Source organism: Solanum pennellii, chromosome 1 (genome assembly GCF_001406875.1).
Source record: "Solanum pennellii chromosome 1, SPENNV200".
Lineage (NCBI taxonomy): Eukaryota > Viridiplantae > Streptophyta > Magnoliopsida > Solanales > Solanaceae > Solanum > Solanum pennellii.
In genome coordinates, this window is record NC_028637.1 from 29,756,369 (window position 1) to 29,775,343 (window position 18,975).

At 33.5% G+C, this 18,975-nt stretch overlaps 1 pseudogene; it reads left to right on the forward strand.

Annotated features, from left to right (window-relative positions):
• The first annotated feature begins 6,318 nt into the window (after positions 1 to 6,318).
• Positions 6,319 to 8,090, forward strand: LOC107019414 (annotated as a pseudogene).
• The last annotated feature ends 10,885 nt before the right edge of the window (positions 8,091 to 18,975 follow it).

Sequence of the window (18,975 nt, forward strand, 5' to 3'; positions counted from 1 at the left end):
GACGGCCCGTCACGCCTGTGACGGTCCGTCCTGCCATTCCGTTACGAAGTTCAGAGAGTCGATTTCAGTACCCAAATTTCAGAATTCTAAGTATTTTGGAACGAGACCCCCTCGACGGTCCGTCGTTCCCATGACGGTCCGTCGTGGGTTCCGTCGTCTCAGCCAGTTTTTCCAGAAATAAAATCTGCAGCTCAGAACGACTAAACAGGTCGTTACAATCCATGAAGTAAGCCGCTTCTTCTGCTCTCCTTTTGATGGTGTGCTAATTACCTTGTATGATCGACATACTTATTATCTTGTGGCTTGATTCATGGCTTTTCCTTTCTTGATAATTTGGTTGTGATCTCTTCCAAGTGTGTGAGTATTCTGCTTCATCTAGTCTTTTTCCATGTATCGATTAACAATATATTATTGTCCTTCTTTTGTCCTTTAGATTTAAGGCTTGCCTTTCCAACGCTTTTCGGCAACATTAAGCCAATATTATTTTCCTTCTTGAAGTCATTTGCATTGATGATTTCCTTTTTGAATTTTGACCTACGAAAATTAAGATCAACGCGTCAACTTTTTATTTTCAAAATCAACTAACTCTAACGAGTTACAAGTCTCCCCCTTTTTGATAATTATAAGATTGCTCACAATATTAATAGTAATCTTCATAGTTAATTTTACTTAAAAAGTTAATTGGACTTCCCTGAGGTTTCATGACTTAGTTCATCGATGCATGCACCTCTCCCTATTGTATCTCCCCCTGTCTCACAGAGAAGCAAGAAAGATAGATTTGTTTTCTCCCCCTTTGTCATAATATTAAAGAATAGCGAAAAGCATACTAGATTAAAGCAATGAAAACAGATATCAGAGTAGTCTAAGATTCAGAGACACAAAAAAACAGTAGTCCAAGAGATAGAGAGGTACATGCCCCTATCTGAAGTTAGTTCAAAAAGTAAAGGTCAGCCAGTAGAGTTAATGACCACCCCAAAAGTACTTGAGGGAGTTAATCACTTTCTCATAGAAGGTGTTGTAAGAACGTTCCACATTTCGCGAAATATTGGAGTATGAGTTCAGAACTGTAATAGCAAGCTCATTGTTGGAGGAGTTGACTCTACTTTTGAGAGAGTCAACTTGTTGGATTGAGTGATTTACCGTTGAGATACCTTCATGCTTGATTAATGTCATGACAATCCACAACTTACCGATATAAGGGCTTGAGTCTTTCTGTAAACGAAATACCTTTTCCACAACATCATGAAGGGTCTCCAAGTATCGTTCTACAACTCAACGTCTAGTTTTGACATCTTTATTGTCCTTCAATAAAAGACTGGCAGAATCCGCTGAGATTTTTTAGGGTTTGGGAGAACCTCCCGAACTTTGACTGAGTCCTTTTTTACCCACTTTTCACCAAATTGCACATACCCCATACTAGAAAAAGTATGAAAATCATAAGTTTCATTTATAAGAGAGGGGGTAAACAAATAAAGATCCACAAGACGGTCCACAATAATCCTCGAGATTAGCAAGCCATAGGGCAAACTTGCCGAGAAATTCATGTCTTCAAAACGTCCCCAAATGTACGCCTTGTACCATTCAGCCAAGTGCAGTATTTTTTAAGGAGGAACTAGAGAACAAATACATTACGAGTAGATATATTACTCAAGGAGCCCTTCTGTGAATAAGAGTTGTGTCCACGATATGTGCGAGAATACCATTCTCAAACATAAGCTATAAGGCCCAAAGTCAGAAATGTCATAGTCGGGTTAAGCCATAAATTGAAGAGAAATTTCAAAGTCATTAGGTTATTTTCTGTTCATGTACGGAATTAAACCAAAAAACATAGTACCAAACACTGTCGAATAACTTTTCATTGATTATAAAGTGCTTACCCAGCACCAACAATTGTAAGTCTTCACTCTTAGGTGAGTTGGGATATTCGCATAAAACAGGTGAACCACTTCGTCAAAAAGCTCAAGACAACACAATGTAAAAAAGAGAGGAAGTTTATGAGCTTTGAGATAGAAGCTTACCGGGAAGTTAGAGTCAATTAATTGACTGAGATCTAAAACACGATCGGGAACCATACGGCGAGTTTTGAAGCAATCATACATCTGCTTTTGTTCGGTACCCCAGAATCGTTACATTTCTGCGTGGGAGAGAGATCCCGTAACACAAAGATAAGGCTTCTTTGATGCTTTCTGAGTAGTAGTAGAATCTCTCTTCTTTGAGGACTCAGACGAAGCAACCATGGATCCTGCGGAGAATTAGAAGAGGGAGAGAGAAAGAGAGAGAGAGAGAGAGATGGTGTCTACTTCGAAGGAACTCAAAGCAACAAAGGATTTCATTGAGGTCATCGGGCGAGTATTTGTCATGGTGAGATTAAGAGTAGAAGAGAGAGAGGAAAGAATATATAAAAAGAAAAAAGATGAGCGAAAAGGAAGGGGATCAAATGAGAAAGGGAAAGGGAAGGGGATTTGATAGGAAGAAGGGGAAGCCGAAGAGGGGGCAGCTGGTCATAATTACTAAACAAAAAAATGAGAAAATACATTATTTGAATAAGGAAATAAAATAAATAAACAGTAAAGTACAATGGATTAGTCCACACACTTAATGCCAAGGCGATCTCTGAGAGAGCAAAATCTTTCCTCAAGAAGAGGTTTAGTAAAAATCAGCTAATTGATTTTTAGAGTCTACAAATTCGAGTGAAAAATCAGCATTATCAACATAATCACGAATAATATGATGATTTATGTGGATAATCTTAGCCCTTGAATGATGCACAATATATTTGGAAAGACAGATGTATTATCATAGATAATTGGTACAGTTTCATCGGAAAGATCATAATCAAGTAATTGATGCATCATCCATAAAATTTGAGTACCACAACTTCCAAACGGTAACTATTCGGATTCCGTGGTGGATAGGGCAACCAAAACTTGTTTCTTTCTATTCCATGAGGCAAGAGAATCTCTTAAGATTTGGCATGTTCCACTAGTACTTTTTTAGTCGTTTTTGTCACCTGCAAAGTCAGCATTTGAAAAACCTATTGAATCTAAATTTGTAGAATTAGGATACGATAGTCCCAGCTCTGTTGTTCCAATGAGGTAGTGAATGATTCGTGTTACTTCCGTGAGATGTGATTCCTTCGGAGAAGCTTGAAATCGTGCACACTTGCATATACTATACATTATATCTCGTCCACTGGCTGTAATACATAGTAATGAGCCAACTATCTCTCTATAAATCTTTTCATCCACGTGTGTTCCAGATGCATCAATTTCAAGACACGTGGACTAACTCATTGGGGTACAAAGGCTTTGCCCTTTTTGAGTCCAAACTTCTTAATAAATTCCTTCGTGTATTTTTCTTGAATAATGAATGTTCCATTAGTTTAATGGTTAATTTGAAGTAAGAGAATTAATGTGAGTTCTCCCAGAAGACACATTTCGAATTCTCGTTTCATTAGATTTGCAAAATTCTTGCGTAAAGAAGTATTAGAACTTCCAAGAATTTAATCAACATATAGTTGAACTATAAAAATGTATAAACCAGATCTTTGAATGAAGAGAGTTGTGTAAATTTTCCCCCTTTGGAAATTATTTTTCAGTAAAAACGAACTCAATCTTTCATACCAAGCTTTTGGAACTTATTTTATTCTGCAAAGAACCTTGGAAAGTTTGTAAACAAAATTAGGACAAGAAGGATATTCAAATCCGGGGGTTATTTGATGATAACTTCTTCTTTCATAAACACACTTTTCACGTCCATTTGAAATAGTGTAAAATTCTTGAACGAGGCATAAGTGAGTAAAATTTGAATAGATTCTAACATTGCAACAAGTGCAAAGGCATCCACATACCCAATACAAACTTTTTGTGAGTAGCCTTGAGCGACCTTATCTACGGAGAGGGTTGATCACCATGGCCAAAATGACCCATTTTCAAGGTTAAACGAGACCCAGGGAAGGAAAACTCCTATTTTCCAAATTTTCGTGTGCTATAGTCCACCATCTTTTTTAGATATCTGGAATTTCGAGATATTCAAGATTATTCTACTGTAATGTGGATAGCTCAATCTCTTTTGTGTTCTTAAACACAATACCTGCTACCTTAGCGGATCCAACAAAATCAATATATATTGTGGTCTTCACAGTTTTTGTAAGACTGCTCATTGATTTCAGTTCTTCATTAAATTTTTAAAAAGCTTGCAGCCCATATGAACAATGAGTAGACAGTACCTAAGAGATTGGCCTTGTCTATTGATATTTTGAAGAAAAGCTCACAAGAATCTTAAAAATAAATTACAATTATGTGAATCTTGAAATTATGTTACAACCAAATTATGATTTCTCTGCTATTAATCAAAGTTGGTTGTGGCTATTTGTTGGTGGGATAGGATTGTGTTACATTATACCAACTTTCATTTTTGACATCAAAATTTTTTCTTCGACTATTTGGTTCCTATATCATGTCCTACCTCCCGTGGAGGCTGGTCATCTACTAAATAACATTTTTTTTCTCAATCTTCTTATAAATAAATTCTCTTGTGTATCTTATTTTTACTAATGAGGTAGCCAAAAGAAAAATAGACAAAAGAATGTGTAGAAGAAGATTTTGTTTTAAATTGGGATTAGCATTCAAAATAAAGTGAGGAAATGCAGTTCAAATATAGTACTATATAATTGTCATAAATGTTATGTTTATAACCAAGAATATATGTCAGACCGAGTTCTTGAAGGGCGTAAGAGATCACATAATGGTATAAGCAACATATATGGGTTCTTAAAAATGATGCTTCATCAGATTAAATATAAGAAACTAACATGACTATGATGAAACTAGATATTCCTACTCTAGTGGATGATGATGAGATTGATCAAATTGAGTATTTTGCATTTTATCATATTAAGTACTTAGATGAGATTGTCCCTAAAGGTTAAAGGACTCATGAATCATAGGTAAGCTTTTGTTTATTTTTCTGCTTTAAACTTATAGGTATGAATCCCCAGTAGTTGATTGTAATACATAACATTCTTTATTCTTCACTCGGATCCTGCTACTAAAAAGGATATCACTTCTTAAAATACAGTTTATAATGCAACAAAATCAGGTATATTAAATAAAATCACGTGAAAAGAAAAAGGGTATAAGATAACCATAACCAATTGTCGTCCCTCAAGTGGTTGATATTATACCCCAAACCAACTTGCCTTTTATTTACTTTTAACATTAGATATTTTGGTTTTAATACATTCCCCTCAAGTACATTTTGTTAATATATCAATTGATTTATTCTCATCAATCAAAAAAGAAAGATGAGAATATATCACCTCAGTTTCTTAAAGTAATATTCATGCCACAAGATTTGACTTTTGTTTTTTCAAGTCATATATATAACTAATAATATTATGAGGTTATTTGCAGTAGGTTAAAAAGTAAGAAGTCAATGGTAACGTTTCTACTAATAGCATAATAAGTACTTCACATATTGAATTCAAGAATAATTCTTTTCAATTTCTTTTTTCCTTCTTCATTCTTTTTATTTCTAAGAGCATATTGGATTTCATCCATTCTGTTAAGTCTTAGCAAAAAGTAAACATTTTTTGTTAGATTGGCTAAGGTGAAGAATTGCAATAAGCTGCCTTTTGTGATGCAACTAGAAAAGAGATGTACAGTGAATAATGAAAATAAAAAGAGAAAGTGCAAGAGCGATATACTATTGTTGTTTGCATTGGCAGCAAAATATAGGTTTATATTTGCAGAAAATATTGACACTTGCTACTTTGAAACTTTCAAAATGAATGAGAAACAACAATTAATCTAATGTGAATGACGTTAGTCAGCAAACTCAAACCCCCGTTTCAATTCTTCCTATTGATAAATGTCTATTAAGTGTACAACATCATAACCAAGAAAAATAAGAGAATCAAGTATGTTGTTGCCTGATAATTTTTTGGAGAAATAAGAAGGGTTGAATGACTATTTTGAGTAATGAAGGGTTTATTTTTTTAAGTAAAGTGTTTTTTGTGTAAGACATTGTTAATTTTCCCAATAAATTATTCAACACGGGCCGTGCCCATCTATTATATATTATACATATATAATTATCTTGAGTTGGGAGTTTGTCAAAAACAACATCTCTATTTTTTTATTTTATGGTAGGTGGAATTAGACTCAATTTGACTACAATAAGGATGCTCCATATAGGAATTCAATTACCAATAAGAGTTTGGTCCTATATATGTTAGGTATGCACGCGAGTTAGGACTTGCTATTCGAATTGAGGACGGGTTTTGAGAGTTAGATTTTTTGTTGTTATAGTGTAACAATGTCGGGTAGAAAAAGTAAACAATGAATCTAACAAGGTATTGTATAAAGCCCATTTGAAGGTCCAAGAGTCCCATATTAAACTTGGACTATATTTCCATAAAGTCCCTACCAAAAAAGAAGAATTCAAATCATTGAACAACAAAAGCTCGAGATATTGACTGGAAATGGCGCCAAGTTCCGAAGATTGATAATGCTCCGATAAATCTGAAATCCTTAAGGTACAATTACATATTCATAATAATAATGTACATCAATGTTTATGCACATTTTTTGTCTCCAATTTGATCAAGTTCTCTCAAAATTGACTTTATAGAGATCAATCGCAAAAAGAGCTCATTACAATTTTGAAGAACCTGAGTTTCATTCCTCTCTTTTGCTGTTTTTTCTTTAAAGTTAACTGAAAAAGTTGAAAAGTTAATTTAATATTAAGTTGGATTTGCAGATTCAAGGGAAAAAGTTTTTGGTGATTGATCTTAAGCTTGGAGGTTCACTCTGGCTTATTGTACAGTGTTCACTCGTCAAAGTAATTCTATCTCTTGATTTATAATGAATTATTTACTTTACTGAGTTTGAGTTGAAATTTTTCAGTTTTCGCACTTCCTTTTTATTGCAAATTTCTGTTGGGTTGAATATTTCCATTGTTTTTGAGTTTTTGAAAATTGAGTAATAAAATATTTAATTTTTAAAAAAAGAGAACTTGTTTTGTTGTTGGAGAACACCTCAAAATAAACACATTTTGCATACTCAGTACAATGCTTAATTGTGCTTCTTTGAAATTTTAGTACTCTGTCTGTCTATAGAACAATGGGGGTTAGATCAAATCATGATTTATATGTCTAGTAAAATATTTATTGTTGGAAAAAAAAGAATTCCAATAGTATTCCTATTTTATTGAGTTCAAATATATTCATTTAATTAATTTTTATAGTCCGAGTAAACTTGCATGCCTCGACTAATCCACGGGTACATATTATCTCTCACTAACACATATATCTGGTAACTTTACCTTACCAAAACCTAGACGAGTGGAGATATATCTCCTTTATATTTAGTTTTTGCATCTATGGGAAATAACCTCTTGGGTAAATGTAGGCCGACTTTGGTCTTGCCTTTCCATATCCTTCACATAGCAGAATCTAAAGTGCAGCAACACTGCCCTTTGTGATTTGGGTTTTAATTAAGATGATGAATTGATGCTAGAGAAAGAGCGTTGTACGAATTGTAAAATTATACACATCACTAAGGAAAAGAGTTCAATGAGTTTGCTGTGACATTAGGTGGAAAACATGTTTATTCCATGAACAAACTTTTTTTTCACACTTTTTTCGTGCAGTGTTTTTCTCACCCATAAACATGTGCATGGGGCTGAATTGCGGTATCTTATTGTGGAACCAGTTCAAAATGATTGCACAAAAGTAGTTCATCTAGTTCGATCGCCGCTTCACTTAATGAAGTTCATTTGCTCACACACCCATAATGATATTTCAAAAAGGATTCAAAGGGAGTATTTTGTTTATTTCTCCCTCATCGAGCAGTTGTATGTGAGAATTTTGGCCTTTTTGTTATTATCAAAGATAAAATTCTTATGGATTTAGTTTGGTATTTCTCATTAACAATTGTATGCAATCCTTACATATACTCGATGAAGAAAAAATTCATAACTTGTTTACTATAGGAGAGTATCCCCTTTATCTTATTCCGGTGGATGAGGATGTATTATCCTTTGCACTTGATGTTTCTTATAAAGTACGTCTGTTTCTCAAAGTTTGATCCAAAAATAATTATTTTACCTATTGTAAAGATTATCATATGTAAAAATAGTCATATATATATACATAAAGAAAAACCTTAGTGATGCCTACGTGGCGCCACCATCATCCTTAAAACCATTTTAATTTAATATATTCCCAAGAATACTCTTTCCTTTAAGAACTCCTACATTAAACAACACTTCAACTCAAACAACACAAGCACTCTGGCATTTTTTCGGCCCCAACAAATGAAGCGTCTCAATAGCAACACAACTAATATGCGGAACGATGCCTTTTAACAATTGGAAACAACCAACATTTACTCCCCTTTCAAAAAGGTACTACATCATTCATATTCATTTAAACAGAATTGTGTATTTACATATTTCAAACTTTCATTTAATCTTCAATTTATACAGCATGTGAATTTGCTTATTTCAAATATTCTTGCACATTTAGTTCTAACATGGAACTTTGATGCACACGAAAATCTGGAAAAATATAATTAACAAGTTCCAAGATAAGTTGAGCAAAGGTTGTTAAATCATTATCATAAATTTCAAAGTTTCAGAAATAACAGGTGAATACATATAAGTTTACTCAAACTTTAAAATAACCTTCTGGTGGATAACTGCCATCCAAGAACTACAGGGTGATATTGTTCAAATCCATGCAAATTGTATCCAATCAGTGATGATTCTCTCCCGGGACAACAACATCATCGTCCTATCAGTCACATCAATCATTGCCATTTATATTATACACGGTCTCCAATGTATACAATAAATAATTTCATCCTTAATTGTACACGTGGTTGGATGCTTATATGGAATTGGTGATCTAGAGAGTATGAGTTCAAAGTGGAAGAAACACGACATACACATTCTTACCGATTCTTAATATTCTTATCTCATCTACATTACATTAAAATTCATTCATCCCAAAGAAGCAACATGTAATTCTTTTTTAGTGGAGGACATGACTATTAAATGAAGAAAAACTATGTGTTAGGATCAAGGGAAAATATTTTACCCCTACACATATCCATCCACTTAAGACCATACATTGTGGTCGTTACTGCTACAACTCTAAAGAATTAAGAGGTAAATACTTCTTCTCAATATACTGGAAAATTTTAATAGTCACGTATATAGGACATTCTGACAAATAAGTTTAGTTTTTCAATAATAGGTGAACTAACTTTTGCCACCACCGCATCAAGAAAAATTTATGTTATCTTAAAAGGGACATCACCTCATTGCTTCATAAGTTCTCAATGAAGTCAATTGATGTCCATACTATTGACAGTGCAAATGCAATTAAAGTTTCCATTGCAGAAGTTATGTTTGAAAATCGGATGACTATTGCAGGGTTAGTAGATTATAACTAGAGTAGCGACATAGAGGTAAGTACTATAATAAACCCTTCACACCATAAGCACAAGTCATTGAATCTACATGCTACTGTAATATATATATATATGTGCACTCACACACACACAAACCTTCGTTTTTACATATGGTAGGTAAGCGAGCAAGTAGCATTGTTGCCACAACATACATTCAAAGGAACACTAACGATGTTTTATGCATACAAAGATTTTAGATACACATTAAGGTCAAGGACAATGGTGGAAGACTGCTTTGATGCTTTTTTATGGGGTTGCAGAGAAACAATTGTTGATACTTTTGCTCACAGGTGGTTAACTGATAGTCCAAAAGTGAGACTGATGTACCATCCCAGATTTGCAATCTATGCGGGATGGACTTGGTCTTCAAACTAATATTGAGAAATTTCAGTTTGAAAGAGGGGTCGAAAATTATACAGTCTTACAAGTTTATGTGCTTATGAAGAATTAGAATTCAGCACCCCATAAGCAAACACAAAAAGGTAAAGTTCTACATAGTTATTATGCTTCTAATACATTATCTCTTGATAGGTACATCATTCATCTTCTGGACAATTCAATATTAATTATTTTACGTACAGCGAAAAGAAAAGTGGAAGATTCACTTGAGCCAATAGACTATGAGGGAGGATAAAACACAGAATACTCAAAAGAATTTCCTAATGGATGGGAGGCTTCCATTTCAAACAGAAGAGTTTATTGGAGAAATTCTAAGAAGAGAAAAAACTTATTCATAGACGACAATGGAGAGAGTGACGGTGACAACATAAAAACGGCAAGGTACATGCCTTTTATATGCTAGGGACCTTAGTATTATTAGTTTGATCAAGTAGTTCAATTTGTTAGTTGCAAAACTTTACATGTCCAACAATGGCTAATTTGTATATCATTTGGTGTTTATAGTGAGGTAAGTATTGCCAAAAATACTTCCCTTACTATAAATGTACATGTCTATAAAACTTGTCTTGTTTATGTGCCATATGTTGATCCACACTTTTACTCTTAATTATATATGCTACCTACCCCTACTCACCAAGATGTGAATATCTGCTTCAGGCAATGGCATTTTAAAACTCCAGAACAACAAACCTATTACACCGCAGCATTACATAGGTATAACTGAAAATGTCATTTTTTAACACTTATTTAACTACACTAAAACAAAAAAAAAAGATTCAACCAAATTTGAAAATCACAGCCCTTCCCTGTCTCCTCTCTCATTATATTTCATATAATGTAGTTATAAAACACATAAGATTGTTGTGTGACCTCATTGGTGATTTGGTAAAGATGAGACATAATTTTTGGATTGTGTTGAAGGTTAATTCTTGTTTATCATGTTATGTTTTGAATTGTTGTTGCTTCCCTTTCTAGAATAGGTAGTTGTCATTCTATTGTGTAAGATATGTGTCTGGGTGTGTGTGAGAGAGAGTGTGTGTTTTGACAGAAAACAATGGTGAGAGAATATGCTGGAAAGATGAAGTTCATCTTATCGTACTCTTCCAACATGCTCTTTAATTAATCGCCTCGTATTCAAATAGTTATTACTTCCGCAGGCCTAATCCTGCTACTTAGTATAGTTTTATTCCATGTATTTTTTCTATATTATCAATTAAGTTCTCTATTGCTTTAGTTTTATTCGTAATTCCTCAACCTTCATGGTTGTGGAAATACTATAGTTACTTGGTTTGGTTACTGTGTCTTGAGTTGTGTGGAGCAATGTGTGGAGCAATATTTGTGTTTCCTTTATATCTATTTATCACTATTGCTTAAAGACTTTCCTGGTATTGTGCAGGTGGATATGATCACTCCAATGTGTTCACAGTTAACATATGAAGGGCTGTTGGATGAGGTAAAACTGGTATTTTTTGAATTGCTATGGATCTGTGTTGTTAGAAATAATGTCTAGGCAGCTGTTCATGGTTGTATAATGTGTCTGCAGCTTCTAGATCAATAAACAAACTATATATGCTGTAAATATTTAAAAGGTTGGCTCTAATAGGCTTCTTGCAGTTTCTTGGTATCAATAATGGTGCTGTGGAACTAGATTCATCTATTATGGGTGTCCAGCAAGAAGGCAAGAAAATAATGGTTCCCGTTAATTCAAGTTGTCGTCCAGGTTGATTTATTTTCTCTTCAATTTTTTTTAACAACAGTCTAGGTGACTTCAACATACATATGAATCTTCCATGTCGTATAATAAAATTCAGTTTTTCATGAACTTTCCTTAGTCTTCTATTCATTTAAATGTCATTTGCAGTGTGATTGCAGGTTATACGTCAAAAAGCAACTTCCATGAAGCAAGATTACATAGAAATGCAGACCATGGTTACTCAATAGTCGTACATATGCATGTCTTAGCTTTGCTAGTTCAATAATTGACTTTTGTGTTACATTTTTTTTATATGCAAAACAAACTGTCTCTGAATTGAAGGATTATGTCAATGAGCATAACTCATTGCCAGAAATGGCAGTAGGAGTTATTGCTAATGTTTTATTCTACAATGATCATAATGGTTTTAACAATGTTATGAAATTATTGTCTTTCTGTTCAAGAGACACATAAAATCATGGTCAGCATTTAACTATGTTTACATCCAAACTTTTATACCTTTCCAAAATTGATTTGGAGAAAACTTTTGTCTAGGCTAAAAGCTATTATATGTGAGTAAAATGAAACTTTTCATTCTAATGATTGATGAATTTGGTAGTTTTAGACAATATCCACCTTTCAGCTCTCTCTTAAATATTCAACGGTACTCAAAAGTCTCTGTTGCACCAAGTGCTTGGCGTCAAATGTTGGAGAACTGTAAATGCAAGTCGAACTTTTGTTGGCAAGAAAATCCTTTGCATGCATGATATGATGCCATGTAGTATTTTATTGTGTCTTTGTGAGCAAGGGTGTGCTCCATTTCTCCTTTCTCCATTTTTTATTTTTTTTATATGGTAAAGAAAAATGATTATTATTCAATCAGTAGGCAAACAAGCATATACAGCTGCAGTTCACTCTTGGCCAGTCCACATCGTACCAACCTAGAGAAAATATGATGAATTTTTCTCAACAAATGCTACTCTCAGTGCATAAAATAACCACGTATGGGAAAAATGCCTGCAATATTATCAACTCATGTCTTGCACTGTAATCTACAACTGTCTTGCCATCTATAGAATTCATGAGAAATATAATGTTACTATTGAATTCCCTGAAATTTTGATTTTATCGCCTTCTTGATTTTCAAGTAATACTTGGGGAGTTGTACCCAAACGTTTTAACACTAAACCGACTTTAATACGTATTAGACACCTTACTACCTAATTCCATCGATTCTCACTCCTAAAACCTAGTCAAATAGGTTAAGGCACACAAGCACCTCTTGAACTTGTTTCCGGACGTCATGGACATTTCTTGATGCTTTGAATCTAAAACTTCCTAGACAACTTATACTCATTCCATTTTACCTTAACACAGTGTCCTAACCCTTAGTCACTCATGTTAGGTTCTAGATTACGACTTAGACTTTCAGAATGTTACATTATCCCCCCAGGAAATTCATACACGAATGACACTAAAATTCTTCAAAAGGAAGGAATAGACTCAAGATTAGAAGCTCAACCAACAACAACATATCAAAAAATGAGCTACAAGTCAAATCAACATAACCACATGACCTTTTACACCATGCAACTAAAAACATCATTTTCAACTAATAACAGTTCAACATTCATTACATGCTTATTCACTTATGCGAAAGCTTTCTTCAACACATATCAAAATTCCCAATACAACTCTTGAAGGCACAGTATACCAAAATACACCATATAAGTTCAAATTAAGCAAAAGAGCATTTTCTTGAAAACTTTCATTTCAATAGGCATAAATCACTGTAATTCCTGTTAATAAAAAGCATAAAATTCACTTTTTTTCCAAAAATCAAGTTAACTTCGAATAAAATCATTATTTTCACAATAAATAAGAACAACTAACCTTAGTTGTCAAATAAATGAGGGTAACAGGACTTCATGTCAGCCTCGCCCTCCCATGTTGCACCCTCAACTAGGTGGTTCTTCCATAACACCTTTACGGAAGTCACCTCCTTGTTCCTTATTTTCTGAACTTGTCTATCAAGGAATTTTAATAGGAACCTCCTTATAAGATAGGTTCTCTTGTACAACGAGACCCTCAATTGGAAGAACGGACTTGGGATCATCGATAAAGTTTTTAAGCATGGAAACATGGAACACCGGATTAACCGAAGACAATTCACTAGGTAACCTCAACTCATATGCATCCTTGCCAACCCTTTGCCAAATTTCATAGGGACTCACATAACGAGGAATCAACTTCACTTTCTTGCCAAATCTCACCACCCTTTCATAGGTGAAATTTTTAGTCACACTTAATCACCTTCTTAAAAATCTGTCTCTTCTCCTATGGTTAGCATAAGACTTTTGCCGGCTATAGTCTGTTTTCAAGCGATTCCCTATTATATAAAACTTGTCCAAAGTCTTATAAATCTATTCGGGACCCAAAAGTGAAGACTTTCCCACTTCAAACCATCCAATTGGAGATCGACATCTCCTACCATACAAGGTCTCAAAAGGAGCCATAGATATAGATGAATGGTAACTATTGTTGTAAGAAAACTCAACCAAAGGCAAGTGTTTATCCCAATTTCCCTTGAAGTCAATTATAAGAGATCTAAGCATTTCAACAAGGGTTTGAATAGTACGCTCCACTTTACCATCCATTTTGGGGATGAAAACGGTGCTTAGTTTCACCTTGGTACCCAACCCTTTTTGGAATGACCTTCAAAACCTAGACGTGAATTGTGCACCCCTATATGATATGATGGACAACAGAATAGCATGCAAACACACAATCTCATCTATGAAGATCCTCACATAATTCTCCGCCGACTATGTGGAATTGAAAGGAATAAAATGAGCGGATTTGATCAACCTATCCACAACCACCCATATAAAGTCATGTTTCTTTTGTGTCTGAGGAAAACCTACCAGGAAAATCCACATTAATGTCTTCCCACTTCCATGTGGGAACTTGGATTTCTTGAAGTAAACCACCCGACTTTCGGTGTTCGACATTCAGTTGTTGGCAATTTGGACATTTTTCAAAAAATTCCGCCATGTCCCCCTTTAATCCTTCCCACCAAAAAACGTCCCTAAGGTCATGATACATCTTTGTAGAACCAGGATGATTAGAGTAACGGACTCCATGAGCTTCCTCAAAAATCCAATTTCTCAAATCATTGACACTAGGCACACACAATCGACCTTGGTATCTAAGAACACCATCCCCTCTTGGGAGAATGACTCATTCATCTTCCAAATAACCAATTCTTTCAAGTCCATCAATAATGGATTAAGGTGTTTCTTAGACTTAACTTCAACCATCAAAAAAGACTCGGAGTTATGATATACCACAACAAAACAATTTGGAGAATCTTAAATTCAAACCCCTAAACGTGCCAACCTATGAACATCCCTCACTAGGTTTCTCTTAAATTCTTCCACATGGGACACACTTCCTGTGGACGAACGACTTAAAGTGTCTGCCACCACATTAGCCTTGTCAGGGTGACAGAGAACACTCATGTTGTAGTACTTCAATAGTTCCAACCACCGTCTTTCATGAAGATTCAAATCCTTTTGGGTGATTTCTTATTGAAGACTTTTATGGTCCGTATACCCAACAACATGAACACCATACAAGTAATGCCTACATATTTTATAATCAAACACCATGACAGCTAACTCAAGATCATGAGTTGGATCATGCACCTTAAGTTGTCTAGAGGCATATGACCAAGAAACACCACCGACCTCAACTAAAACTAAAATTTTCTATATTTGGAAAATAGTAAGGGTTCCCTAAGCAATTGCAAAACAACCTTCAAATGCCCCATCTGATTACCTCACTCTTTGATATACAACTATATCGTCAAAAGATAATCACGAATGCATCAAGATAGTTTTGGAACACCCTATTAATGGGATCCATAAACGTTGATGGTGCATTAGTCAATCCAAAACACATGACTAGGAACTCGTAATGACCATATCTAGTCCGAAAGGCCGTCGTGTGAATATCTTCATCTCTCTCCCTATGTTTGTGATATCCCTATCTTAAGTCAATCTTGAAAAAGTAACTAGCCCTTGGAGTTGATCAAATAAATAATCAATCCGAGGGAGCGTATACGTGTTGTTAATTCTGACTTTTTTTAGTTGACGCTAATCGATACACATTCTAAGTGTCCCATCCTCCAGGGAGAAATACTATGCCAAATAAAGCCATGTCTAGTAAATCTTTGAGTGAGCATTCAATTCTTTCAATTAGGCCGGAGCCATCCGATAAGGATGAACTGAAATGGTATTTTTATCCGGTAGCAAGTCGATACAAAGTTAATTTCCTGTTAGGGAGGAATACCGGGAAGATCATTAGGAAATACTTCTGTAAATTCCCTCATTACGGGGACCGACTAAATGGGAGGCATTTCGGAGTATAAAGCTTTGACTCTTACAGTATGATATAAACATCCCTGAGAGATCATCTTACAGGATTTCAACCAAGAAATGATACGACCTCTAGGAATAGAATCTATCCCCTTCCATTCTAAAACAGGTTCATTTGGGTCCTCCTCAAGAACCCTTTTGTTGGTCCATTGAGAGTCGTACCCTTGCGTTTCAACCCTAAACCGACTGTAATACGTATTAGACATATAACTACATAATTCGATCAAATTCTTACTCCTAAAACCTAGTCAAATAGTCTAAGGCACACTAGCACCTCTTGAACTAGATATCCGGACGTGATGGTCGTTGACAATTTGATTCTAAAACTTTGTAGATGACTTATACTCATTATATTTGACCTTAAAACAATGTTCTAACCCTTAGACACTCATGTTAGAATCTATATTACGTCTTAGATTTTCGGAATGTTACAACAATTAGGTAAATTGTAGCTATGAAAACTAATTAAGTTTTTTCTCTTTGCAATATATGAAAATTTCCCTAATATCAGTATCAATATTTTCCTTGACTTGACTTCAAGAATAATCGAGTAAGATCACAAACTAAATGTAAAAATAACTTAAATTTTACTAAAATTTTTTTAAAAAAAAATGAGTATTGATGTTATTCGTTTAGGTATATATATATTAAACACGTTTCTGGACACACTTTTTGCGCGTATATCCATATCATTAATTATATAATTTTTAAAACTCATATGAATATTTTAGTTTCTATATTTGAGTTATGAAAATAATTAAAATTGATCCTATTCATATGGTTCAATAAAGAAAAAGTTCTTGTCCCATGAAAACCCTCAAATACCTTTTGAAATTTTGGTTTTTTCCTTGAAGCCTTATTTGAATTTCTACCTTTGGCTCTAAAGTACTAAAATAATTTAATTATGTTCTTCATTTCTTTTTGGAACAAACTAAAAAATAGTCAGCATATAAGTTGTAAAAAAAATTTAACAAAAATAAACAACCTTAATTTACACAATAAGGAACAACCTTATTTCCTAAAGTTAATTGTTATTTTGGCCATCAAGATAGTAACAGAAAAGTTTATAACTCATAGCAATTCACGAAAGATCATTTAATTTTGTTACTAATTACGTAATCTTTTTACTTACAAATTCGATTAAAATAAAGGTAAAAATATGTTGAGAAAGAAAAATCTTAATTCATAATTTAAATAAATGTGAATATCTATGACGATGATTGAAATATTATCAATACACATTGTGACGCTCATTAAAACAATAATAACCTTATTTTTCATATGTAAGCTACAAACAAACTTAAATAACGAGCAACCTTTATATACTAAAGTTAATGGTTAGTTGGCAATCTAGACCAGTAACAAAAAAATATATAACTCATAATGATTCACAAAAAAAATCATTTTATTTTGCTAATAATGACAATATAATTTACTTAAAAATTTGACAGAAATAAATGTAAAAGCATGTTAGAGAGAAACGTCTTAATTTATAGTTAAAAATATTGTACAAAACATCAACTTTATTGCACAATTCTCATATGCTTACCCCTCTTGGTGCAATAGTCAGGTTAATTACATTGGATCCTTCCTCCTCCAACTTAGTAGCTTTTGAGATAGCAATAGTTTCTTTTCAATTCCTCTAGTTAAATAATATATCCTTATTACAACTGTATTATTTCAACTAAATATGAGTGTATGTTTATCATGATTGTGATGTATCACTTTGAAGTTCATAAATTAATGGATATAAGCCTATTAACTGTGATTCTACCCTTCAAAACTTTACACATAACTGATAATAGTCATTCATTTTTCATGCACCCCTTCAGATTTCCTAATTAAGTAATAATGTTTTTCAACATCAAATTAATTGAAAGAAAATGTAGTTCAATAATATTATTTAATTAAAAATTTAATTACATTTTAATTTGTTGTAAGGGCAAAATGATCATTATACTAGTTTCTAGACACGTGCAATGCACATGTGCCTCATGCAATATGTTGTCAATTTGTTAGGACGATTAAAATTATATGAAAATATCTGCAAAAATCTTAAATAAATGTTAAGCAATAATTGAAGAAAATTAAATTAAAGAAGACTAATAGACAAAGATAAAAAAATAAACATCGAAGAAAAAAGATAACATATGCATCCTTCTTAAGACTTTAATCATAACATTAAAAAAATGTAAAAAGATATACAAAATCGGTACATAATTCCAAGTTTTTGTTGACAACTTCTTCATGTCCATTAAAAATTCAAAAGTCTACTCTATCGAGTCAAACTAAAGAATGAATCAAATATCAAAATCATTTTATTTTCGTAAAGTGCTATATAAGCAGTCTATGGTAGATAAATCATATACTTTAGATGTTGATGAATTCACTAGTTTAACTATAAAATGAAATGGATAATTTGGGATGTTAGTTTTACGAATCAGAAACACGAATATATATAGATAAAAATAGAGAAATACCAAAAGAATTGTTAAAGTTTTAAATTGAATACTATTAAAGAATTCAAAGGGCCAAAATCGATAAAAGAGAATAACTTAAAAATTATTAAATATATGAAATTGTAACACCCCGAAAATTTTTTGAGTTAACACTTGAACCATCCTTCAAGTGAGTAATTCTTTTCCAAGGAATTTAATATTTCTTTAGTGCTAAGGTCAGGTCAGTAGATGAAGCACCTTCAGTTCTAAAAGAACTAAATTGGAAATAACAAAAATCAGAATTTTGGAGGATTAAGCTAATTGATTTTTGGATAAACTTCAAACGACCATAACTCCTACCAAAGGCTGATATAGGTGTTCTACGAGGTACCTTATGAAAGATATTTGAATTATCTTTCCAATGCCACCATGTTTTCTAAGTTTCTAGTCTATATGAGTGAGATATGGCCTTTTGAAGTTAGGTTGTCAAGTCAAGGAAAGTTAATCGAAAATAGTGAAGGGTGTTT